This window comes from Nomia melanderi, chromosome 9 (assembly GCF_051020985.1).
Source record: "Nomia melanderi isolate GNS246 chromosome 9, iyNomMela1, whole genome shotgun sequence".
Classification (NCBI taxonomy): Eukaryota; Metazoa; Arthropoda; class Insecta; order Hymenoptera; family Halictidae; genus Nomia; species Nomia melanderi.
In genome coordinates, this window is record NC_135007.1 from 8,468,083 (window position 1) to 8,494,658 (window position 26,576).

Sequence of the window (26,576 nt, forward strand, 5' to 3'; positions counted from 1 at the left end):
AAGTGTGCAGTTTCTAGTTTGATGTGTGTAGAGTTAATGAAAAATTCTCTTACATCGCTGAAAGAAGTCTTAACTTTGCAGCTAAGTTTCACTGATTCAATACAAAAATCCATCTACCCTTTATATAAAATACATATTTAATATTAATGTTTATACAAACTTTCTATAAAGTTAACGATAGTGATAATGTTAATTTCCGATACAATGTTAATGCTTGTATTTAGATGTAGCAGAAGAAAATCGACCTATCGCATTAATATTAATTTACAAAGTTAATACTTGTATTTATATGTAGCGAAAGAAAATCGAACTTCCGCGCGAGAATCGATTAATGGACGCGAAACCTGCGATAGACGCGAACGATGTTGCACTGGGAACGCGACAGGCTCTTCGAGACCGTTCGAGAATCTCGACGCGGTTCAGCGAAGCATAGAGCGGCCGAGCAGGATCGTTGTTCCGCGGCAGAGCTTGAGAACACGCGAAAAAGCCCTAGCACGGATCGTTACTGAAATTGAATGGTGCACACTGAATCGCGTGTCGTTCGGCCGGGGTATACGCGACACGGTGTCGCCTACGTGCAATTATCACCGCGATTGTTGCCACGTTGCGTGCCTTGGTCGGCCGCATAATTCTCCCACTGACTACTTTCCATTTTCTTTCTCCGGTTTACTTTATTTCCTTTCCACGCTTGAATCGCGATCGCGGAGTACCTACTTATAGGTTTTAACGCGTTCACTGCTACGAGAATCTCGAGAGTTTTATGTACTGCTTGTACTCTCGTAGGAAATAAAGGGAAACGATTACAGCGTGCAAGTTAATTGACGAATGGAAGTGTTTAATACCGCAAGTAATTACAGTTGTGAGATGACTTGATGTCTAGAGCAACGGCGCAGAGGCAAGATCCTTCTATTTTCGTTCCATAGTTTCCATTAAGTACGCGCGACCGTATTGACGAACAATAAATTAACGATTGAAGACATCAGAGATTAGGAGATAAAATCAACGGAGAATTAGGCGAACAGAAATGAACGCTGATCGATCAGCCGAATTCCTTAGTCTAGCTGTCAAGTGATCTAGTAGTAGGTACTGTTAGGAGACTGCTTGACGGCTAGGCTGAGTATGGAGCTCACTGATCAGTTCTCATCTTCTTCCACCTAATTTTATGATTTATTTTCTAATTCCTGATACTTTCTATTGCTAAGTTGTTATTCGTCAGAACAATTTTAAGCAATCAATCGAAATTATAAGATTGTGAACTAGAAAGACGCCATTTGTCTTCGTGTTGTTCCGGTAGACATCAAGACGTCCCCTACCTGTACATATATTGTGTGTATTTCAAGCGTTTCATTTAGTAGGTTATACTCTCGTAGGAAATATAAAGGGAAACAATTATAGTATGTAAGATGATTGGTGTCGAGAAAAATGTTTCATAGGGTAAGTAAGTAACTGGGTGATAGTGTAATGTAAGAGTTACAGTTTAACGAACCGTGGAGTATATGCTTTTTCACTTGACTACTACGAGAGTGTAAAGATACATAGGAGTGATTATTAATTATTTAATATTACGGTTTTTATGTTATATTATTATACAGTTACTTATGGTGTTGAATAGTTTTATTCGTCAATCCTCTCATATGTTGCAATTGGCTTGAAGTATTTCGGAAATGCCGGTCATAGGTGACCATCGTCACAGTCGATCTGTTAATTTTTCTGATATACACGTCGAGTTAAATTCGAATTAAAATTCCATTCGCTTGTAGTAGATTATCAGTTCTCGTGGTTACTCCATTAAACATTTCATTAAATTGTTAATATTATATATATAAAATATTTGCTCACACATAATTACGAAATGTACTCGATCAGACCGCTTGGAATTTAACTGTTGGATTTCTGCGATAACTTGTGTCATTCGAACGGTTAATATTTAACGCAATTAGTGTCCAATTAGCATTCATAAAATTCCATACAAGCGAAGTTATTTACTTCATGGAAAATGGAATTATACATTGATCGATCTTTCAGTCTTCGCGTATTTCGCAAATATTCACACGAACAAATTGTGTCGTCAGTATCTCGTTTTCGAATTCTTCTCATCGCAATCCGCCAAAATTTAATTCAAATCGGATTATTATATTTTCATCTATTTTACGTTTATTTTCAGTTGCAACATACGAAAGTTCACGCGAAGATGCAGTAATATTGCAGTTTGAAAAGTCGCGAATTCAATTACTACAATTCACTTCATTAAGCAATGATTATTTGAAAACATTTCTATATTAAGAATAATACTATTTAATACGACGATATTCAGCAAAATAAACGTGCAACAACAATAATAGAATTTGATTAAACAATCTGGTACTGAATTTCTTTCATTTCCCGTACTTTGCAACGGGAAATCGTACGGCATCCAACGTGTCAATCAACAGACTTTTACATCGCCTTTCTTTTGTACTTAAAAGGCTGAGATGGTACCGTAGACGCAACTCGTGTAGAACGCAGCTCAGCTGATCGAAGGTACAACAACTTTTACTCTCTTCGCGCAGCATCGGGGAAGCGCGAGCCACGGCGGAAGTCGGAGGAGAAAACGTGACGACGAAAAGGGAGAATGCGAAAATACGGGCGTCGCGACACGTCTTACCGGCTCGTAACGGTCCGCGGAGAATGAAAGCGATCGTCGCGCACGTACGCGGTGAATTATAATGGAAAGAGCGACCTCGAGGTGAAAACTTCTCATTCAGTTTCCAAACCGGAAAGCTCTTATCTCGAAAATTGACGCGACGAATCGCTGGATCGAGTCGCCGATTAATTGGACAGATAAAAGTGTCGAAAACGATTTACGAGACGGCATTACTGCCAACCGTCTATTAATATTTAACACTAAAATTACCGACCATTTAACCTGTTAACTATAGAATTTAGTTCGAAAAATCTTCTGTTTCGCGCGCAATAAAATGAAAAAATGAAGTGTGTATTCGTCAAACCCAGGCCAAATGCACCTATTGCATATTTCAATGAAAAACCAAAGCAATACAAAGAAAAATTACATGTTTATCTGAAAAAATAGATAATTCATCGTTGAAAGAATTCGTACTTTTTCAAGCTTTAAGACGACGTGTATACTTGTCAAACGCATTTAACTGGTTAATACGATTGAATCCCAATAAAAATTGTGTCAATAAATTATTTTCGGTTTCTTCAGACGTTCATTATAGTATTCGAACTATTTATTGTTAAAATCATTTGGAATTTTCAATGCTTTTAAGATACCAATGTTTCCGAAAGAAAAAAACTAGTCATTTTAAATGGCACGGTAGTTGCAGTGTTAATGTTCATTTGGCCAGCATCGAATCACCGAGCTCGACTGGTCGACGGCGAGAAAAAAATTGAAAAATGAACATTGATATAATAAAAATTGATTGAATGCTTTCCATTGTTGTAGCAATAAATTCTCGAATGCGGAAGGCTAAACGCAGATGCGATTCGAAAGATGGTTCAAGTATCGATTATACTTTCCGTTGAAAATAGAATTGCGCATCTAAATATAACCGATTAAGATTCAAACAAAATTGAAGCCCCAGGTGAGAGATTCGATATAGTTCTGTACTTCGGTTTTTATTGCACTATTGAAAGGGGATTCCTTTTGAAACTGCTCGTAATTCCGATTTCGATTGCGATTGCAGTTTTCACTTTAATTGTAGCAGCACTTGCAACTACGACTGCTGTTTTAAATATCAGTTTTTATCGTAGCTTCGATCGACGGTACGCTTACAACTCGAATGCAACTGCAGTTTCGAGTGCATTTGCCGCGCTCGTTTCGACTGCACCAGTGAAGTCCGATCGGAATGTGGTTTCAGTTTTTCATGGAATATTGTATCGACCTTCGTATGCAGCATGCTTTAACAATTTTCACTTAGTACAAGGTGTTTTTTTTTTTAAACCGAGTGAAGCTGCTGTAAGAGAATGAAGGTTCGGTATCTTTGAAATTGTATCTTTTAAATTCTACGGGATTACGAAAATTCAAATGCAAGAATACCTGTGAAACGAAAGTTTGTCAGAATTCAAGTAGACGAATTCGAGTTAGATTGACGTAAACAGAGGTTAGAAATAATTAATAACTATATGTGATTCGAATGTTTTCGTTGCATTTCGTACAACTTTCGAGATACAAAACGAAATAGGAAAATACAAAGGAATCGTTTGAAAAAGCATGTTTTCATTCCGAGTAACGGCAAAGTAGGAACTGCCCAATACTTTCTATTATCTTCTAGAAATCAGTAAAGTTAAAGAAAAGTAAAAATTTGCAAATTATCGTAATTTATTCGTAAGATTCCAATTGGTTCGCCAGAAATCTAGAAATTCTTGGTAACGCGGGGCGCGTGAGACACCACGTTTGCCACGTACAACCAATAAAGAAGGGCAAGAATGCGAATCGACGAATGTCAATGGAGCAATAAACAGCTGGCGCGCAATCTGCAACGTAATAAACACCGTGGAAAAGAAGAAAACGAGCGCGCCGCGGACTCGATCATCTCGCTCAGGACCAGAAGAAAAATATTCCAGATGCGAGCCGCGTGTTTTCCAGATGAATGTATCGACGCCCGGTGCGCGAGACCTATGCGAGGCCGTCCCATACGCGTATTTACTCTGGTCTGCAAAACTATTTAATCCATTCAGACCTGATTTTTCAACAAAATTATATTCGCATTATTTGGGTGTCACCTGATTGTTCTACTTGAATTTTGAGTTTCACAAAATTCTTCCGGAAGATGGGAACTTGGATGAGAACTTTTTACTAGACATATTTATAATAGAAACGTTATACTTACTGAATTTAAAATTTTTTAAATTTACAGAAACCATTTTGAAACGCACATCTGAGTACATTATAAATATATGTATCGATTCTGAATACCTTCGTGGAGTAATGTATTTACTCGGTTAGAGAAAGTTTCGACAAATTCAAAAAATCAATTTTATAAAGATCGAAGAATGAAGTTTAAAGAAATCGAAGTATCGATTTAATAATTTAATTCTGAATCTAAAATATATGTTCCCCTATTCGTTTATCTCTCAAACGTAAAGAGACAAAAGATACCTGAAAACTTGACGAACCTTCCGAAAGGAGTGTCACAAATTCGTAAGAACTTCGTTGGCGAAACTTTCTGCTCGACTCGATAGTTTTTCGCGTCTCGCGAGGGAACAGCGCGCTGCCGCGGGATCCGAGCCGCGTCCCGCCGACGGAACTGGTTTCAAAAGCGATCCCGTGAACCGGCACGATTAATAAGCGCAGATAATGGAAAAGAAAAGAGGAACGAGAGCGGCTCGGTCTCGAACAGAATGCCGGCCGATCTTAATTACATTAATTAAATTCGAAGTTATCACGGCACCGCCGCGCAAGAAGGAAGCAGATCCGCGCTAATTACCTTGCGAACTATCGTTACGCGTATACACGCGAAATCATCTACGTCGCTGACGATTACGTCACCGGCTGAATGAACAAAGTTAGAAAGAGCACGGTTCGCTGCGGCTGCTGGGCCAACGAAGCAGCTAGAACCTAGAAGCGAGAATTCGAAGTTTACAGAGGAGATTAGGTAACCTGAAAATTGACTTCCCTTCTAAAACTGTGAACAGTTTTATTCAACTGTCATAACTGTGTTTGCTCTTCATTTATTCCCTTAGACTACCAAATTCTATTTTCTTTCATTTTGAAGCAAAACTAAGTTAAAATATAAGACCAAGCGTAAATTGTAACAAAATGCTTAAACAATACAACAGTCCCCATCTTCAAATCAAATAACTGACTTGTTTCACAAGCTAGACTCTGGATTACCATTAAGATGGACAGCGGTGCTATTTATCTAGATAGCTTCCTCCAGGATACTCTAGACATATTGCCCCATTACCAGTCCATGGTGTAAATTTAAAAAATTGTTAAGCAAAAACAATCAATCAAACACTGACAATTACTGTCATTTCAAATATCACATCATCATGTGCTTGAAGCGACATGATAATCACTCATCGTCAGTTAACGCGTTCACCGCAGAGGGTAGCGCTTAAGCATTCTTATAATGCGGAGGATTCATAATGTAAGTTTTTCCGTCATGTAAGAAAATCTAAACGTGGGAAAGCTGAATGCTGGTCGTCTGTGTTTCGTCAATGCCTTCTTAAGGGAAAGCATTTTCGAATCTTGGAGTGTAACAAACAGAGCGAGAGCTACGCTGAGAAGGGGGGTGCTAAGACTAGATAATGCTCTTCTCAAAACACTCGTTTTGTAGCCATCGAGACAACAGCTCCGCAGTAAAATGTTTTTTCAAGCCATATTGTCTCATATTTATTTACGCTCACGGTCCTGCAGTCAATTATCGCATATTTAACACATTGAATGCTGCACGATTTCATAGAGCAAAATGTACAAAATGGAAAAATATATTTAATCATTTGACTCAATTGAGTTTTTATTATTATACACTTATCTAATTGAACCTCATCGCATTAGGTAACGTTATTTATAATATAGAGATGTTCTCAAACGATCAACGTTCAATTCAGTGAACTATAATAATTCGATTTGGGTGGGGATCACCGGTGACCCTAATGGCACTTGACATGTTAACAATAGTTTTGATACGTGAAGTACGTAGTGCGTTACGGGGTAAATGCATTTGTAATATATTCTAACGAAAAACTACAGCGAAATGAAGAGGAATTATATACGGAACAATAAAGAATTGATCGTTGAACAGATTAGTACCATTTTAAGGTTTAAGATGACGTGTATACTCGTCGAACTCTTACAACTCGCGAGACTCGTAGTGAACATCTTAAATAGAATTGAACGAACATAAATGTCACTCAATCCCTTTCACTTCAAATGACATATTCTTCTGTTATCAATTATTATATCGTAGGCCAAACGTAGACATAAAATGTGCATAAAATGTTTCTCTCTTTTCAAGAAATTATTACTGACAAAGTTATTCGTTTTTATTGTATATTTTAAATTGCATCAACTCCATTGGACCATTGGCAACCACTTCAAATTACACAGCAACTATCTACGTACATTACTATATCGTGTATTCCTTAGTTGTGGATGATTAATTAAATTAACCCTCTGTAGGCCCATGTAACGTTGAAGTCACATATCAGTATATTGGCATCTTGTTGATTTATTTCATTTTGCACTCAAAATGGTGAATAAAATTAAGTAATCAGTTAACTTAAACATTTACACGCTCAGGATTGAAAGTTTAACGTCAGCGTAACTTGAAAGTTACAAAATATATTCGTTTGATGAAATTATTGAATAAATTATTAATTCGTATTCGTATGTGGATATTTATTAATTTTGTACTGCATAGATTTTGTTATAATCATGAACAAAAATTCGACCCATAGAGGGTTAAGTGTACTATTCCGATTTCCTTTAGAGATCCCAAAATATTAGAACACGAGCTAACTGTTACTTTTTCAGTGTCTTCTTTTATTTGATATTTTCTTCTCCTCCTTTGATATCTAATGCATGATGTCAGCATATCGATCACAGTGGGTAAATAAATCTTAGGACAAGGGGTTAACTAGTTAATCTTACAGTTAGGGGAAGCTCGGCGCGGTGATGGACGGTTCAGGAAAGGAATCAACAGGCGGGAAGGGGTGGCGTGTCCCGGCAGTCCGCGAGTTCCGCGCGAAAAACGAAGCGTGGGCCGCGTGGTCGACGGGAACGCGGCTGCTCGCTCGACGTAACTGGAAAACGGGGTCATCGTGTGTACGCGGGCAAAGACGACGTCGCAGAACCGGCGAGGATGTCCCAGTTTCGTGGCACCGGGGTCGTTGCACCCGGCTTCAGTCAGCCGGCGCTCGCGGCCACCATTCCGCCGCGCACCGCCTCGAGAGAGTTTCGATTTCGCGATCGGCGTGCATCCGGGATACGTAATTCGCCGTATCGTGCGCTGGAAAAAAAAAGGAAAATAGAATCGCGGCCGGAGGCATCGGCCGCCGAGCAGATTCTACCCCGACGCGTGCCGGTTTCCGTGCGACAGCAACCCTCCAGGATAGCAACAGTTAATTGGCTGCGCTCTTGTCGATTAGGAGGAACTCGCTGACGAGCGGCCGCCGTTTACGTAATTAGGTGAAAGTATTCACGAGAAAGGGCCCCGGTGATTGATGATCTGCGAGGGGAGACTTCTGAGACGATTTTTTTTGGAGATCTTGGAGAGCAGTTCTTGTGGGAGTGAAGAGTTTCCGAGGTTAGAAACGGTAGTGAGAGTTGCGATAGTTTGAAATTGTTCAGGAGTCGAATTCTTTATGTTTCCTATGAGATGGCCTTTTGGTTTGTACCAAAATTTTAGTAGAATTTATGGATGTTAGCATGTTCTCTTCTCTGTGGCTTAACGTCGCATCAAGGGCAAAGGTTATTAGCGACTTGACCATGTTCTTTTGTTATTTAGATTTTCAGTGAATCGACTTGAGGAAAGATAGGGGAATTCACGGTCTAACGCTGTACTTTGCATTACAAACGCGAAATAAAAGGACGTGTTATTGACAAACCTAAGTGTTGATAAGACAGTGGTTAAAAAAAGACTGTTGACGTTGAATAAACATTAGAGGGGTAATTATATAAGAAACTGTTACTTCATTCCGCATAAGCAGGCACAGGACCAAACAACTTAATAAAGATTAATTGTTCAACTGTCAGAGTGAAAGTCTCAGATACGGCTACTTCTCTTGATAAATCGTTCGAAAGGGGTTATGATATATGTTTCGCACAGAATACACATTAGCTTACGGATTCACGTTTTCCTAATGGAACAACCTGCGAAAACGAGAACCCGTATGAAGATCCACGGTCTAGTAATTAGAATCGTGAAACGATAAAAATTATCTCGTTTAATACATTCTAATTATACCTTTCGTAAATGCTGCTTGAAAAAGGTCGTTCATGACTTTCTTTATATAACACAGATTTAAGTAAATTAACCCTTTGCCCTACAATAACGTGTAATGAACATATTAAATAGAATTTAACGATCGTAAACATCACTCAACTCCTTCGAATTCAAATGATATATTATTCTTCTACTATTAATTACTGTAACATAAACGTGGACACAAAATATGCATAGAATTTTCTTCTTTTTTCAATAAATTATTATTGACAAAGTCGTTATATCGATCACAGTTGAAAAATAAATTATAGAGCAAAGGGCTAACGGAATAATCGCTGTGAAAATTTCTGACATCAGAGTTTCCGTTTCATTAAATGAATCGTTTTCATTCTTTCGAATGATTCCTATTGTCAGTTCGTCAGCCGACGTATCAATAGGTTTCCAATAGGTAAACCGTTAAAGTTCCTTTCTTCTAGATCTGAAAAAGCTTCCGAACGCCGATTCCAGTGATTATAACACGGGATATGGCAGATTGATTCGGCATTCGGCTGATACAGTCGAATGATGATTAAAGCAGATTACGGGGAACGAGAACGCGCCGCTCGAGTTATTATTTTAATATTGACTCCACGGGAAAACTCTCCGTAGATTGCGGCTCGGTGCACTTCGTTCGCCGCGTATGTGCGCAGGTAATTCCGTTTTTGTGATAGAACACTAGATCAACACACAGATTTTCAATAACAAACGAAGCTTAACTATGGTGCGATGCTTGCGACTGAAGATTAATTATAAAACATTTTGAATGAATCACGCTTTCATTTTCTTGCCATCAATTTGTTTGTTCGGTTTTTTCTGATATATTTGTGGTCTCGTTTTGTTAGGCATGTTTTTAAGTTTTTGTTTTTATTTGAGAACAATACAAGAGAATTGTACATGACTACAAATTTCTACTTTTTTGATAATGTGCTATAGGTAAGGAAAAACTGAGGAGCATAATTAAAATAAAATAGAATCTTTGCACTACAGTTCTTAACTAGATGTATTACACATTTTCAAACGAGATATGGACGACATTCTTTGAAACCAGCTAATTCGAAAATATAAATTAAGACACAAAGCAATTCATTCCAATATTTCACGCATCGATGCAACACACAAGGCTTAATATTACATATAAAATTTGAGCACTGCAGCACAAAGTATTTAAATGAATTCAATAGGTTTTTTCATTAGAATTATTTTTTTTCATTGGAATTTAATAATATTCTTTAATTCTATCTTCCTATAGTTTCACACGAAAAGAAATTTAATAGTATAGCAAACATTGCTGTTAATAATTTAATCTTCGACGCGACATTAAACGACGAGAGTAAAAAAGAAGTGTGTTTCTCCGCGGCGAGATTGGAAAACGCTGACAAAATGCCACTACCGTAGTGTATAGTAGCAACGTGATAAGCGTGTTACATAGATTCACACTCGCGCGGCCACTTTCACGAGACGCGCGAAACAACGCGGATTACTCCGTGGAAACGCGAGCTTCTTCGGGAACGCGTGTTGACGCTTAAAGGGGTCAGACTGTATCGCCACACGAACGAAAAGTGTTGCGTGAAATCGTGTTCCGTTCACCGTGACTTCCTAATACGTAATTCATTTGAATATCTACGTGGGAACCGCATTTACGCACGCCAATATTGTCGCAACGTCCGATTTATCGAATGCCTCGCCAAGTTCTTATCACTCTAGCCTGATATTCAGTGCTAATTTCGGTTTTAATAAACCCTAACAATTAAGGACTAACGAAACTTACTTCGATAAGTAATTTTCGCTGTGAAAATCTGTTTCGTAAGTTCTGAGCCGCGTCAAATAAAATTACTGGCAAACTACGATCATTCCTTTCACAACGAAAAATAAAATCCCCCACTAAAAAACGAATAAGCCGATCTTATCTAAACTCAATCAGCAAATAAGAAGAACTATTCAACCACCTGTCTTTCGAAAATAGTCCGTTTCCTTTCTAAATTCCAAATATTATCAGCAACCTAAAATCACCAGTATAACTACTCCCTTCACGTCAAAAACTAAAATCCTCCTTGAAAACTTATTAGTAAACTCCATACACTACCAATCAAATAATATAAAGAGTCAAACGGATTGGACGCAGAAAATTCTGTGTCTCGTCCACTGACTCGATCGACCGAACACCAACCGGTCTCGATTCGCCTGATGTTCAACGTGCCGTAGGTCAGGGTCGGTTTCTTCGTCGCCGAGAAAAAAACAGAGACGCGCAATGGATTCTTGAGCCGTTCATCCGTCGAGAGTGAAAATCCCGTGTCTCTGTTCCGCTCGGTCACTTTCCTCCAGACCGTGCATACGAATCGCATACGAATAATCCTGGCTCCAATGATACGCGGACGGCGTTTGCATACGTGATCCGGCGCGCGTGGTCAGCGACCCTGACGTCATTGGCCATTGATCTTGATCCGCGTCAAACGCGCAGGTATCACGTGTCGTCTCTTAGACAGGTTTTCTCTATTCTTAGGGGCGTCGTTTCTTGCACGGATCCATTCAGGCGCAGCATAATATTGCCACGCGCGAGCCGAATCACGTGCGGATGCGCTTCATCGGAAAAAAGGCTGAATCAGCGTTTGTTTGCCGACGGTTCCTGTTTTACTGATTACGCGTGCACGGTGCCTGTCGGCCTCTATATCGCGGCCGCGATATGTTTTTCGATTTACCACGGGCAGAGTAACTCTAACCGTATTTGCATACCCGCGGGATCGGATGTTTACTCCCGCGTTAGGGAAACAACTTGTTAAACCTCCAGTTTTTTCCTCTCCTTGGGAACTGCTTCTGTCAATCGGATCGTATCGTTCTTAATAGTCGGATAATGGACGCAAATAGAAATCATACTTTTTCCTGATCCGCTGATCGCATGTTCTGTATTCAGGTTTTCTATCTTTATTCTCCGATTATTCTGATAATCGGCGGACGTGGCGTTATGCTGAACGTGGCATTTGTGTACTTGTTTGTTAGGCATCATTTATGTGGATCGGTTCAAAGGAGTGCTCTGAAAGCTTTGAGAAAGGTCAAGAATTCAATCTCAAACGCATCTGGATCCTTGTGTTTCACGTTCCACTGTTTCCTATTCCAATTATTTGAAAATCGAAAGGAATAAGGACGATGGAGAACCTCACCGACTTCCCGTCGGTTCTTGTTTTCTCAGGGAATAATCATTTCGTCTCATCATCGAAGCTTCTTTCTCGTGCCTATTGTGTTTCATCGTGCGTCAGCGGAGCGAATCTCGGATGCGTATAACCCAGACGCGAGGTGGATTATTTCTGTGAGTGTTGTCATGATTAACCCTTTATCGTTTGGATATTTTTCGGGGAAGCGGGGAATTAGATCATGTTCAGATTTGGTGGATGAAAGAACCTCAGAACATGTGATTTCTATTTAGATTAATGGCAGGGTTTTGTTTTGGACTACTGTAGAAATGTCAACGTGTCTGATAATGAAAAGAAGGTTTACATTAAATATTGGTATTAATTGATATTAATCTGTTTATGTTAAACATTAATATTAATTACTTCTACGCAAATGAATTTAAGAAAGAGAAATTTTGAAAGAAGAATTTCTCTGCTTCATCATTTTTTTATTAATTTAGTGTGAAGTATAAAATTGCGTATGTAGGAAGTATTGAAGGACGGGTGACGTAATCGAGCAAGAAGAATTCTATATGCGAAGGCGCATCGAAAATATATAATGCAACGAGGGGTTTCCCCGTGATACCTCATTTCTAAGAAAATCGTCATTCGCGATACAAATGCATTCGTGATGAGGAAAAGTAGAAAAGAAACACCAAGGACAGACACGATTGAAGAAATACGCATATTCAATGCCTGCTCGAGAAATCTATAATCATCTTGTTTATAAATTTGCAATTATTTTCTCTATAGATTTTCGATTACCTCACCTATAGATTCAAAATTACCTTTCACAATTTATAATTATCATCTTTACTGATTTCCAATTACTCTTCGAATTCCACTATCATTCTTTTCACAAATTACAGCTTATATCTTAAAATACTCCTATTCTCACAGGCATTTTAGGAACTTCACTATAAGTCTTTCATTATGCTACTGACTAACATTCAAATAAATTTATTCTTTTAATTATAATATTTCAGCGGAGAATATTTCCCGAATCCCAAAAAACTAACGAAACTTTATAAACGACAATACTAAAGACTCCGACGACTCCATTTCAACATCATCAGGAATAAAACATCAATTCCCTCAAAAAACTGGAAAGGACCTGACAGTACCTGATACTATCCACTGTCGGACACCCCGTACATGCGAGACAGCGACCACTTGTAGATTTCGACCCAGATACGCCCTCCGAGAGCGTTACAAAAGCGGGAACGAGCACGACGAAGCTGATTTGCATGTCCAGCTGCGAAGTTCACCGACGAAGCCAGCAAGGGTTCGCCTCAACCTCAACAAGGTCGTGGCGTTTCCTGTATATAGAGACTCCTTTGAGGTTTCCCCTTCTATACACGGTTCTTCCTGTCGTCGTTCCTCTGCTTCACCGTCCTCGCGTCTCTCGCTCTCTCTCCCCACTCCCTTTCAGCTTCTATTCTCGTTTCAGTCTCTGTTTTGTTTGATCCTCCCCACCCTCTTTCCCGCATCATCTATACCCAGCGATTCGCCCAGAAACACACAATCCTCCAGCCCGACAGCTGCCGGCCTCGTATTTCGCGTGAAATAACGCGAGCAAGCGTCCCGGTGACATCGCGACGCCACATAATTGCTTATTCAACGATCAGCTGGCCATCCGGCGTCAGCGCGACGCGAGACGACACGCACGAGAGACTTTCCTACATACAATTTTCGCCCGACCACTCGATCACTCGAGGACTTCAATTTTTCCCTTCTACGGGCTCGCCATCCTCTTTCTCCTTTGATTTTATTCTGTAGGGTTTGTTCCGCCTTCTTTCACTCGATGCAGAAAAATTATAATGTTTAGTATTCATTAAATTTTGTATAATATATTGCTATATGACATATTGAAATAGAATGGTTCTGTTTTTTAATGTATGTGCGAGTTATCGTTATGTTGTATTTTATTAGGAAAGGTTGAATATTTCTAGTGAAAAACATTCGGGTGCAATTGATTAACTCTTTGAGGAAGAATGGGATGAGAAATATCTTTGCTTTTTGACTTGAAATATTAACCCTTTTGCAACTTTTAATTCTTTTATGATCCGTTTACGATGCATTTAGTATATTATCTTGTAATCTATTAGCTCAGTGAAAGGTTCAAGGCAATTTGAAGCAAACTTTATAAATGATGTACTTAAGTATATCTATGAAAATATGATATATTGTGTTTTCAAGAAAACTAACTTTTGTTTGGAAGTTTTATGCTTCAAAGAGTTAATCGGGTGAAGTCTTCAACGATCTCAATAGTGCAGATATTTATTAATCTGCGAATTTGATCATTCCGATTTTAAATTATACGAAGAAATAAATATTAACAGCATTTTTGTAATGTTTAATCTTCTACGAAATGCAATTTCGTTTCATTAAGTCGACCAATAGTATACGAATTTCTGTGTAATGCATTTTTGCCAGGATTTACAAGACTTTCGTGTGTTTACTGTGTATACGAGCAGAAAGAGACTAATTGACTTTAGAAGAAGGCTTCTATCAGCGAAGAAAAGTATTAGTTGCCTAATACTTTTAATAAGTGATCCGGAATGGCTTCAATAACACAGCAATGCAGAACACCGAGAACATTTTTTCCACTGGCTATTCAATCAACATTTCTCAAAACAATGAAAACGAGTAAGTGATGAAACAAAGCAATAAGCAACCTCGCAAGAAATACGAAACTCCATGAAGACCATTAAACCTAAAAATTAATTCTCCACCTTCTATTTGAAAGTATTACAAATGAATAATTATCAAATAGTAAACCTTAATTAAAAGTAAATCACACTTCAGAACAATAGAAGTATTTACGTCGAAAATGGGTTGAATCCATTTTTCAAGAGAATCAAATTAATCGTTATAATAACGACAGTTCTACATTATCTGTTTATTTGTGATCTTTTTTCCAATGGACTCAAGCCACTTTCATAATAATCAAGCTCAATTAAAAAAGCGAGATACAATCTTCACTGTCGATGAAAGGAGGATACATGAACCACCGATTCAAGGAACGTATCAATAAAATCATGAATCTCATGAATCGTCTAGCGAAGAGAGTAACATGCACGTAGCGTACGGTCATCCGAACTGGTGTTACTTTCTTTCCGTGCGTCAGCCTGTCACGTGATTGCTCATTAACGTGATCACGTGGATTCAACGCGAACGTGCCAGCCGGAAGGGGGAGAATCGAAAGCGGCCGTCTTGGCAGAGATCTCCGGTGTTACGTAATGGGATAGTTGGGATTGAAACCCGCCTGTCTTAAGGCAGAACTTAGAGCCATCGTGCAGATTCATGTTGCCCGACCAAATTCTTCCAACTTGTAGAATTCCTAACGTACACGATTCACGGTTTTACCTCTCGAAGTACGACAATGTTGCAACTTTCCGTCCCTGGAATGTGGATTGTTAAAAAAAGTTCGACTTTCGCGCTTCTATTTCGTTTTTTATATTGTGTTTTTATGTAACTGTATAAAGTACTGAGTTATACACTGATGCATGTCGGTTATAGACTCTTGTGGATTGTCTTATAGAAGACAAAGTGAACCAACAAGTTTATTCGTTCATTAAAAGTATTATCGAGATTCAAAGAATATAAGAATCTGATTTAACGATAATGAGTTAATCTGAGTTGAGCGTTCATCGACTGTTCTTAAGGTAAGATGTAGAAGAAAAGTAGGTACAGGCTGTTTTATAATCAATGGGCCGGTTTTTATCCGTGGAACCGTTTATATCGGATGAAGAAGGTTTTCCACTCGACCAAAATATCTACGGACCGAGCGTGGGTGATATCGCTTTTCCAGATGAAGCAGTCCGCAATGCGAAGTTTCAATTAAGTCTGTTTTAGCGAGATTGGAGTCTAGCGAGATATCGATGAGCTGCCAGCTGTTATCCGCCTTCAGCTTCGTCGAATCTGATAGTTGCTGATCGACGATAGTAATGGGAATATCTTTGATATCGAACGGAAGAAGATATTCTGAAAAATTTGGTCTAATGAAGTTTCGATGAATAAAATTATAATAGTATTTAAGAGTACTGTTATGAAATAATTTAACCCTTTGCACTCCGTTGGCTCCGCTATAGAGATATAATTTGCATCACAGATGTCACGTTACATTACTCTCAAATTGTAAAATTCTTCTTTCTATTCGAATATGGGAAATTGATAAAACAAATTAAAAGACGTGAATCCATGTATACTTGTAATTTTCTTTTTTCAAAACGAAATTTTAGGTTCTTGAACGTTTCTCTATAGAAAAGTACTATTAAGGCATTTGAAATGTTAGGAGTGCAAAGGGTTAATCTGAAAATAGAAGAGCGAGGCGAAAGTTTGTTAAAAAGTTTACAAGGAAACAGAAGTGAAATTTAAAATTCAAGTTTGTTTTAACGAAAATGATAGTTTGTAATGAACCACAGATAATACCAGAGATATCAGTGACGCAAGATTGATCGGTCATAGGAGAACGCTAAGGTGATAACAACGCCTCGAAAAACGAACGGACTGTCCTCGCGGTAGCGTCGACGCGAAGACGTTATCGCGCGAGTCGTTTCGTAACAGACATTGACATTACGGTAAAACGGTCGTTCCCGCGGATCGTCGACCGCTTTTCAACGCGTGAACGCAGTTTCTTCACGGCCGACGCCTTTTCCGTCTGAATGCGGAGACGCGTGCGCGACGGAACGGACAGGTCTGTATCGAGAAAGATAATGTTGACACGGGCACACCAGAGAAAATTACCCTAACAGCATTGATGTGCTTACGAAATCAGTGAACCGTTACGATAGACGTGGAATTTCTGGATTTTGTGTGACTTTTTAAATACCGTTGACCATTCTTTTTTAAATATTGTCAATGTAATTTTGAATTTTATGTTCATAGTATTATTATTTGTATTTGATGAAGATGTCGGCGATCTGTTACAACACACGTGGAATTTCTAAATTTTGTGTGATTTTTGAAATATTCGTTATAATTCGACTCGTGTGTTTTGCTAATCATATTTTTCGAGTCTTGATAATTTTAATTTTGAATGTCATGTTTGTTACACTACAAATTTGTTGCTAATATAATAACATAATTAATATTAAATTCAGTATAAAAATGTATGTTATGCTTCTTTAAAAGCTTCAAGAGCGTGATGCAGCCGGTGCAAGTAGATTTAGCATGGTTATGGCCAGACAAGTATAGGAACAGCTGTTTCTTCAATTGCCTGTATTTTAAAAAATCACTGCTCTCTCTCTCTCTCTCTCTCTATATATATATATATATATATATATATATATATATATATATATATATTATACTTCACATTTCCAAATTCTGAATCCTACTTTTCAAATATATTCGGTGGAACTCTATTAATGAAAGAGAAACACAAATATTTAAATTTATCGGGAGCTAGCTAAAAAAAAACTCGACAGTTCTGTATGTTCCTTATAGTCGGCAATTCAGCTAAAATTTCACGAACGATAACACGTTTTTGTTTAAACGCTCATATGAATTTTAAATTCAAATGAAAATGAAATGCTGGAAAAAATTGCATTCCGTGAATATAACGTAAAATTATTCAGTCTGGTATTTTTAGTTCGGCAAAAGACTTGTCAATGTGTTTCAAATTCGAAATATATCAAGAATTTGTCTTCCTTGTACGAGCGAGAGGTAGAATTCTGAATGTCTCGCGGCACCATCATCAATCGGTAATAGTTTCTCGCTTGGAGTTTCGCGAAATTCGCTCGCGTTGGGGCACAATGAAGGAAAAATAGTCTCGGTGAAAACATTCTTCACGATCGAGCGAGTATGCAGATGCATTTGCCTACGTATTCATTCGATTATCGATTTAACCGAAGCCACGGGAACCAGTTCTTTGCGAAGCACGGCTCTTATGTAACGAGTTCTCGTACATTGTTCGCGGACGTCATTGGCGTAGCGCGATTATCGGACTTCCTTCTAAGCAGGTACGACAGATCAGCGTAGCATAAGAATTCTGCTTCACGTATAGAATTACGCGTGCAGTTTCAATGACTGGCCGTGACGAAATCCATGGGAACACATGAGTAAATGAAACATTTATAAGATACAATTATCAAGTATTCTGTACGTTAACCCCTTTTATCATTTTTTTCTGCTGGTTATGTTGAACGAAGATATTTAATAATCAATGATCAAGTGACAAACAGAAATTTATATATTTTTGAAGATGATTAAATATTGATAACAGAGGAATATTTTAATTTGATTATGAATAAATAATCTTGGTATTTGTTGTATTGGTTCCTATTTGAAACCCTTACAACGTGTTAACTCGATGTTGTAACGCGAAGGGTCCAGGAATTTAACAACGATCCAATATGCCTTGAATCAATATTATTGACTTGCTTTTTCATACGAAATTATTTTTATCTCAGTCGTGCGACGAATTAGAGAACAGTTTGTGTATAAAGAATATTCAGCAAGAATGAAGCTTCTGAAAATGTAGGTCAATATTTTCACATAGTATACGGAATATCAATGTATATAAGTATCAAGGTGTACGAAAAAGCCTTCTCATTCTTGTGTCGCTTATCATTTTGTTTATTCCATAGCTTCGGATGATGTGTAATTATACCGACCCATAAAGAAGCTTCCATTTCATGTAGCTTCGAAGAAAGTGCTATACAATAAAATGTATATTATTGAAATTTATACACATAATCCACGCAGGCATACAAAAATTTCAAAATATCTATCATCCTGAAGATTCTATATCAGATTTTCAATACGCTTCCGGACCAGTGTACGCGTAAACGTACATTCATTGTACATTCAATGTTAACACTAGATTCACAGAACTAGTCAATTTGACGGATATCAAATTTTATGAACATTACTTGCAGTAAAAATTTTAATTAATTTAGATTAATGCAATTATGCAAATATGTAGGGTAATTCCGAGTGACATAGTCCGATTTTATTTACATCTTCAAATATCTATATTTTCAACTGTTTCTAGTGGTACGCTAAATCTTTCACGAACGTCTATTTAACTGGTCTTTCTGTATGTATCTAATTTCATAAATATATTTTCTTCGTGTTAATAATATCTACAATGTAATAATTCTTTTAAAAAGAACTGGATGATCTCTCTTCAATTTATCCTATCCCACCTCTTCGTTTCTCAAGCTCCAATTACCAAAATCTACATGAATGAACATCTATTTCTCTAAGAACAATACAATGAAGTGTACATGTAATAATCGGCCATGAATCTAGTGTTAATTGAATCATCATACATGCCACGTTTCACAAATGCTTTCCGAAAACTCCGACAACCGTGACGCGGAACTTTCGATTCTGCATCGAATTACAAAATCACTGGTCGCTTACACTTCGCGACCCGTTCCCGGCGTTCCCGTCGTCGCAGTGGCGGCGGTCGGCGTCGCATTGGAAATTACGGTCGGCGTTCCAACGTGCCGTACTTATAGAGTTACCAGCGGCGTCGCCGTGCGAGGCTTCATTCAAATCGAACCATCGTAACACACATTTTCTCGTCGGGCGAATCGCTGCATAATGCAACAGAGAAGGGGCTCGCTCGCTCGCTCGCTTCGTAAACAACATATCAAAGCAAGGTGTTGAATTGGTCCAACGTCTGGAGCGCGTCGTGAAAGGCAACACCTTGAGGCGCCATTTTGCTCGTCATCGCGCGCGGCCAGCCGGGATTCAACGGATCAGCTGTCTCTTACCGGGGAATCATTTCGCAAGTTAGCGTGGCAGATTGACTGTGTTTCGGAATTTTAGAACTTTTGTTTCGGAATTTCGAATTTCGTGGATCGGGTCTTCCTCATTGGTGCAGAATACTTATGCCTTAAACATGATCATTAACTACAGATTTTTTTTTGCATTTATGGGAACGGCGAACTGTAAAATTGCACAGAATACGTACAATACGAGGTAATGTTTAAAATCTTCAAAGAGTAGTAGTTTTTATAGTGTTTGTCAAAAGGTACAATTTTCCATTGTAATTGTACTTTTATAATGTCCTTAAAAATTTTAATCTGCACGATGATCCGCAGTCTTACGATCATTTCTTTCTTTATTTAAATTGTGGAACAAACTTCCTTTGCGAGCTATAAGTCGGAAGAAAGAGGATGCACTGTAGTCACGTGTCTGTCCATTACACGCTGTTTCTACTTCTCATTTGTATAGTACTACTTTCACTTTCTCCAAAGTGGGAACAGATTTTTTTCCTCTGTTTCCCGTTTCTTTTTGAATTCAATGTAACCTCTTACTTAATTATATCACTTGTATTGAGACTTTTCAGCGTTAGTATTTTCAAGTAAAAAGTGTGATCTTGGTTAATTATAATAATTTATTATTGATTATCTTTAATTATCATAAAATATTCGTCTCATATATTTACGAACGGAATCAAACTGTACAATAGCACAGATTGTATCGTGACACTATATTCTTCAAGAACGGTTCAACTGGTACACACGTTGGAATGCAAAAGGAAGAGAAACTGAAGAAGATATTATTATTTAGTGGAAGCTTTCCACGGGAAAATAATAATACTTTCAATGCGAGCGAAAAAAATAATCGAGATGTTGAATTAACTCATTAACCGAGAACCGCCTCGTATCAATAAGAATAAACATACCATGGAAAGTTACCGATTGACCGGTTTTCAAAGATAATATACAACATAATTGCTAACGAAACGTTCCAATCAACACTACAAGATATACCTTGGAAACTTCAATGACTCATAATTTAGATTAACAAGAACAACCGAATAAAACTACCGGGCAACCGTAAAACCAAAGTATCACAAAATACTGTACAAGCGACGTTTTATATTCTTCCGCCTTGAATTGCGTTATAAATTATACGAGATCCAGGCAGCGTTTTATCGTCGTATAATTAAAACGAAACGATCTCCGCGGAACATCGCGAAACCGCTCGCGGACGGCACGGAAAAATCCGCGGAGCGCGAGCGGTGTTAATCAGCGGATTCTATAGCTTCATTATCGTACCGTAAACACGAGGTCGGAACCGACGTGGTATCCTGAGAGGCAAGTGTCCTGTCGACATAACGGTTCGGATGAAGTCAAAACACTCGAGAAATTTAGCGGTAATTAAGCGCACCAGTTACGTGATCGTTGGACAAAGAAGGCACTCGGTTCCCGAACGACCGCCGATCTCTCTACAATGTGTATCGTTCCTTGCCACTGGAATCTTACGCATGACGACCATTTTATTTATTAGCATGTTTTCCGTCATCGTCGATTTATCTCGCCGGAATACCGCGGATCGGCCGCCGTTGTATGGAAATACTTTCCAGGCATTTTTTGCGTTCTCGGCCGTGCATACTTGCGTTCATGCACGTTCCACCGTGCCGGTCTGCATTCTGTCGCAAATCAGCCGATCTCTGTGACTTTTTCGTCGCGAGACCCATACACTCTCTCGATTTCTTTCTCTCTCTCTCTCTCTCTCTCTCGCAACGTGCGCGTTTCTTTGAACAGTTTTGACTGATTCTTCGATCAACTGCTCGCTGACGCTAATTTCTAGTGATTGAGATTTTTGAGGTTATGTTCGGTGTTGGTGAATCTGTGATTTGAGGTTAGGAACGTTGACTAGAGTGTCTTTGTGATCAGACACACTTGAAATTAATAGAAGTACCAATGATAGTAAGGAAAAGGTTTTGTGGGAATTGGGCTGCTTAATAGGATACTGAGACATACAAAAATTAAATTAAAGCAAATTAGATGAGTTCGTAAGCAATCAATCAAAATGGACCTCACCAGTACAGTACGGTAGAACCTCGATACTTGTAAACGTGTCATTCTTGTTATATTTTTAACTGACACTCTATTGAAAAAGTAAAAGTATATATGAAATGAGAATGTTTACCGTTTAATTACGCGCACAGTAAATAATTTATAATTATGAAGTACGCACGTAATGATGAAGCAAAAAATGCAATTTAAGAGCTCGAAAATGTGAATGTATGTTCTGTGATTATATTATTACAGTGGCTTGAACTCACTACAGAGAGGAAAGATAGCCATAAAAAGAACGAACAGCTTTGTCGCAGTTAAAGAGGTTTAATTGCGGTTACGTCGTGAAGTCTGACCATGGGGCAAGTAGATTCATTACTCTTATGGTCAGACGGAGTGTAATCTGTCCTGGATGAGCGACACGTTCCTCACCTCATTAATTTATCTTGCATTACTGACCGCTTTTTACGGTCTTCGACAATGTTCTTTCATCAGGATACAATTAAGAGATACGTAGCTTTAAAACTCAACAACGCATAACAATTTTTATAAATACTTTAATAATGATCTACATTATTTTCTTCCCTACTTTCCAGTGAAAGAATTCATTGAAACAAACGAACTATTTCGTCAAATCAAGAAATGAAAACAGTCTTAAGGCGCTTCCATTAAACACGAACGTTTCAAAACAACTCACGAGAACAGTTCTTAGACGAAGTTCCTCTGCAACGAAGGGATCAAAAGTTCCTGAACCTATAGAATTTTCCACTCCCAAAGGAGCACATCGGGCGCAGTATTTCCACTCGAAAGAATCGGATATCTAAGCATAAAGCCTTCACGAAGAACTTTTCATTACTATCTCCAGTGAAAAGCATTTAATCGAAGAAACTCAGTATACGTCATAAAAATGATCTATTGAAAAATCATTTAACATTCTGTTTAACCATTGCCACCTCCACTATTCTATTCCTCTAACATATTCTTTAAAAAACAAACAAAATATCCTTACACGATCTCTAACCACAGTAATCAACCTTCCATCAGAAAATGTTGAAATTGGAAAATCAAAAATTCAGCATACCACTGACGCAACACGCGTATGCCGGTTACCTAGACACACTCAAGAGAATGAAATCCTCTTACGCAATTGTCGCTCACGAAACTCTTAATTTCCATAAAAACCCTCGGCCCCAGATCGCATTCACAATCCCGATCGGAACTTTTACCGCGAGAGGTGGTGTACGAGAGTCGCGTTGCCCGGCAACGGTGACGGGTGCTCGTCACTGTCATCGCGATCAACGGGCTCTCAAGGTGTGACGGCTGCGAGGTGCGATTCCGTGGGCTGCGCAACAGCTCGGAACACGTCTGTAAATACCTTTTATCCTAAATACCATAAAAAGGTCACGTTCGCGGCGAGCGGACCGTCTAAAGTCAGACGACCGATGGAAGAAGAATAGGGCGACGCGACATTGTTCTCGCGGCGCGTGCACATTCACGGGACGAGGGCGTGCGAGCGAGTGCGCGCGCGTTTTATTCCCTTGTCTCCTGTTTCGGAGAGTGCGACACCAGTTATGTAGGGTATGAATGGTTGATTGTTCGTGCGTGTGGTCCGTGTCGCGTTGCGACTAGGTAGTAGGGTTTGGGAAATGTTTTCCCTTAGAAGCCTCGCAATTTGTCCTGTAAGGACATTTGGTCAATCCTTTCAGCGAGCCGTCGTGAATATATCACGTAGATAGTTCCTCGCTAGAAAGCATCTGTTTGGGAAGTAGGGTGATTGCGTTTCGGGAAATCTTGAGTGGCTGAAGAAATATTAAGGAAGAGTGTTTGGAGCGAGAAGACCGTGAGAATGGAACGATTAGCGCAACGTGTACAGCTGGAAGATGTCTAGCGAAGCAGCATAAGGAAGAGGTGCGTTTCTAGTTCACACTTTTATAGGTTTCATTAGTTACGTGTAACTGTATTAACGAATAGTAAGTTAGTGATCGAAACTGTTAGGAATTAAGAAGTATCCGATATAAAAGTGGGCGAGTAAATATTAATTAAATGAAAAAATTATAAAATCTACACTAAAAGTGCCTAATTCGTTGAACTCTGTTTTGCCCACCTCCGATTCACTGAAGTCTCGCTACTTCTACCATTCACCCTACGCACGTGGATCCAGGGCCCAAAATAAATGAGTTCAATTTCGTCGAGCAAGGAAAACAGTTGTATCCTCTTTTTCCTTTCGTCTGTTCCGCGTCAGCTGCAGCAGGCGGGTGTGCGAAAAAGTGAAGTGACTCCAGTTTCATTTCGTGCTCGGAAATCCCGTTACAAAAGCGTGTCCCGCCCGCGTAAACACAAAGAGAGCGAACGGTTCCGGCGCAACCGGGAAGCGGCTTGTTTATGCAACGCGACGCGTCTTCCTCGCGCCGCTTATGGAATTACGCTCCCTGCGATTATGAACGACGCGGTCCTGCTTTTTGTCTCTATGATCCTCCATCCACCGAGACATCGGTGTAACGAAAAACACGTCGGTTTTTCTGTGCGCGCCTTCCGTTGTCTTCCGCTTTACGATTTTCTATAGAACGCATGATGGAACACGAAGTTTCCGTGAGATGGAAGGATAAACCGAGGCGAATTGGATCGTATAAATCGAATCGGAATAACGATCCAATCATACATTTCTTATATCGCAAATTATATTTCACATTTCGAGTTCCTCGTTTGCGAAAGAAAAAGTAGGAATTCTTTTTAACTTTTTATTATTAACGTTTATGTGTCTTTATTTTCTTAGTGCCGAAGAGAAGTCGATACGATTCGCCTTAGTCTACCCGACGTGCAAGGTTCACGTGATTAATGAAGGGAATTGTTTCATTGGAGAATTATAGGGACGACTGGGAAATTGAAGTTTAATGTACCGTGATATCGGCCGTAAAGTACCGAGTATTGTTTTCGTAAATTGATTCTAGAAGAATCAGGATTTATCTGAATATTCGTTGTATAATACAATTAGGAGTGGATTGATATTTAGAAGTGGGAAAATATGAAGGAATGGGTTCACTTTGTAAACATATCTTCTTGACTTGTTAACTGATAATATACTGTTAATGAGAGTTTCAGTTTCGCCGGCTTTTAATTAGACTTAAGTAATTGGACGGATTTCTATTTTGAATTAAGTAATTCATGACGAACCTAGGAATTAATGGAATTGTTATAGACGAGCCTTATGAGTATTTATGCCAATTCACGATTTAAATGTCTCTTTTATAAGAAGACACGTGCTTTCTCCTCGTCGAATAAATTGATTACACCAACCTGCTTCGAACTGTTACGGTAAGGCAATTGAAAAATGAATAACGCACATTTTATATTCGCAAACATTCCGAAGGTAACACTACGGAATTGACGTTTATTCATACTAATTTATTAGTTAGTACGTTCCAACTTCAAACTCCGGTTATATTTCACGAGCTGTTTCATCTCAAACGACAATTAGCATTACACGAAATTACCGATTATTTCTGATTCTCTATTTCTTATTGGTACTTACAACTAGAATTTATACTCGCACAATACGTGATCTGCACTGTGAAAGCATTCCTTCACTTACCTGAAACAGTCAAGAAGAAGAACGAGTTAATATTAACATTAAAAGAGACATATTTTATTCAATAAAAGTAACCATACAATTCCCATTAATCTATCAATCAGAACAAACATTCCGTCGCGTGTTCAGCATCTATTAACTCAGAGACTGAGCCTCTAATTCCTTTCCAGTCACTTCGACGTACCAAATAAAAAAAAAGCCAGTATAAACAATCGTATGCCACGATACGATGGAAAGTTGACGGGTCTTAGATGAAATTATAATACCCCAGAAAATTGCCTTGCCGACATTCTCCAATTAACGTAACAGGATTTATAACGCTGGCGAGTTCGTAATCGCAGCCGTTTATTCGCTGCAATTCAATTTCGACAGTGTCGATCCCCAGCGACCTCCACGAGGCAACCGGCAAACCGAATGCCACTCACCGGTGACGGACACGGCACGGACACGTTAAGAAATAAAAATAATCGTTTTCATGAGCAATCGATCACGAGCGGCCGGGTAACGACTATCGCGGCGAAGTGATTTGACATTTCCCTCCTGCCCCGCCGGCCGTTCGGCGATCGGCGAGAAAAACGAGACCTCCAGAAAGCCGGTGAATGTAACCTCGAAGGGTCTCAAGGTGGGAACGCCACGGTGCACCCGGGAGAAAATTGGGTCGCGGAACGAGCTAAAACTCTCGGGCATGCGTTACGCGAGACAGAGGCAAAAGAATACCGCGCGACGATCCTCCGGAAGCCCTTGGCGGGTTCGGATCGCGTGAGGAGTCCACCTCGTAACAGGTACAAGGCTCGAAAAAAGACCCCAGAGACGTTTAACCCTCGCGGAGACTCGATCAAGGTCTGGATCCTTTATTGTTGAGTCGGTTCGGACACTTGAGACGACACGAGCCTTCACGCTCATGTTTGATGAGAGAATGAAAATAAATTTCATTTTTACATTCATTTCATTCTTTTTCTCTTTTTGTGGCGAGATATTAAACTTTAATTGCTTCGGGTTTCGGCGAAATATTGGGGGCACGATTTTTGTCAGAAGTGAAATGCTTATGTCGTTTTACGAATTGGAAGAGAAGCGATTAAAGTATTACTGGAAATGTTTGATGGCGCATAGAGCGAGTGGAATGATT

At 39.0% G+C, this 26,576-nt stretch overlaps 1 protein-coding gene across 3 annotated transcripts in view; it reads right to left on the minus strand.

Annotated features, from left to right (window-relative positions):
• LOC116427838 (terminal nucleotidyltransferase 5C) overlaps positions 1–26,576 on the minus strand; it is a 179,144-nt gene that overhangs the window by 34,242 nt on the left and 118,326 nt on the right. Inside the window, exon 2 of one of the 3 annotated variants that reach the window (XM_031978642.2) lies at positions 25,394–25,453. The exons of the other annotated variants lie outside the window; for them this stretch is intronic. The gene's annotated coding sequence lies outside the window, so the exon portion shown is untranslated. The remainder of the gene's footprint in view (positions 1–25,393; positions 25,454–26,576) is intronic. 3 annotated transcript variants of the gene reach the window in all.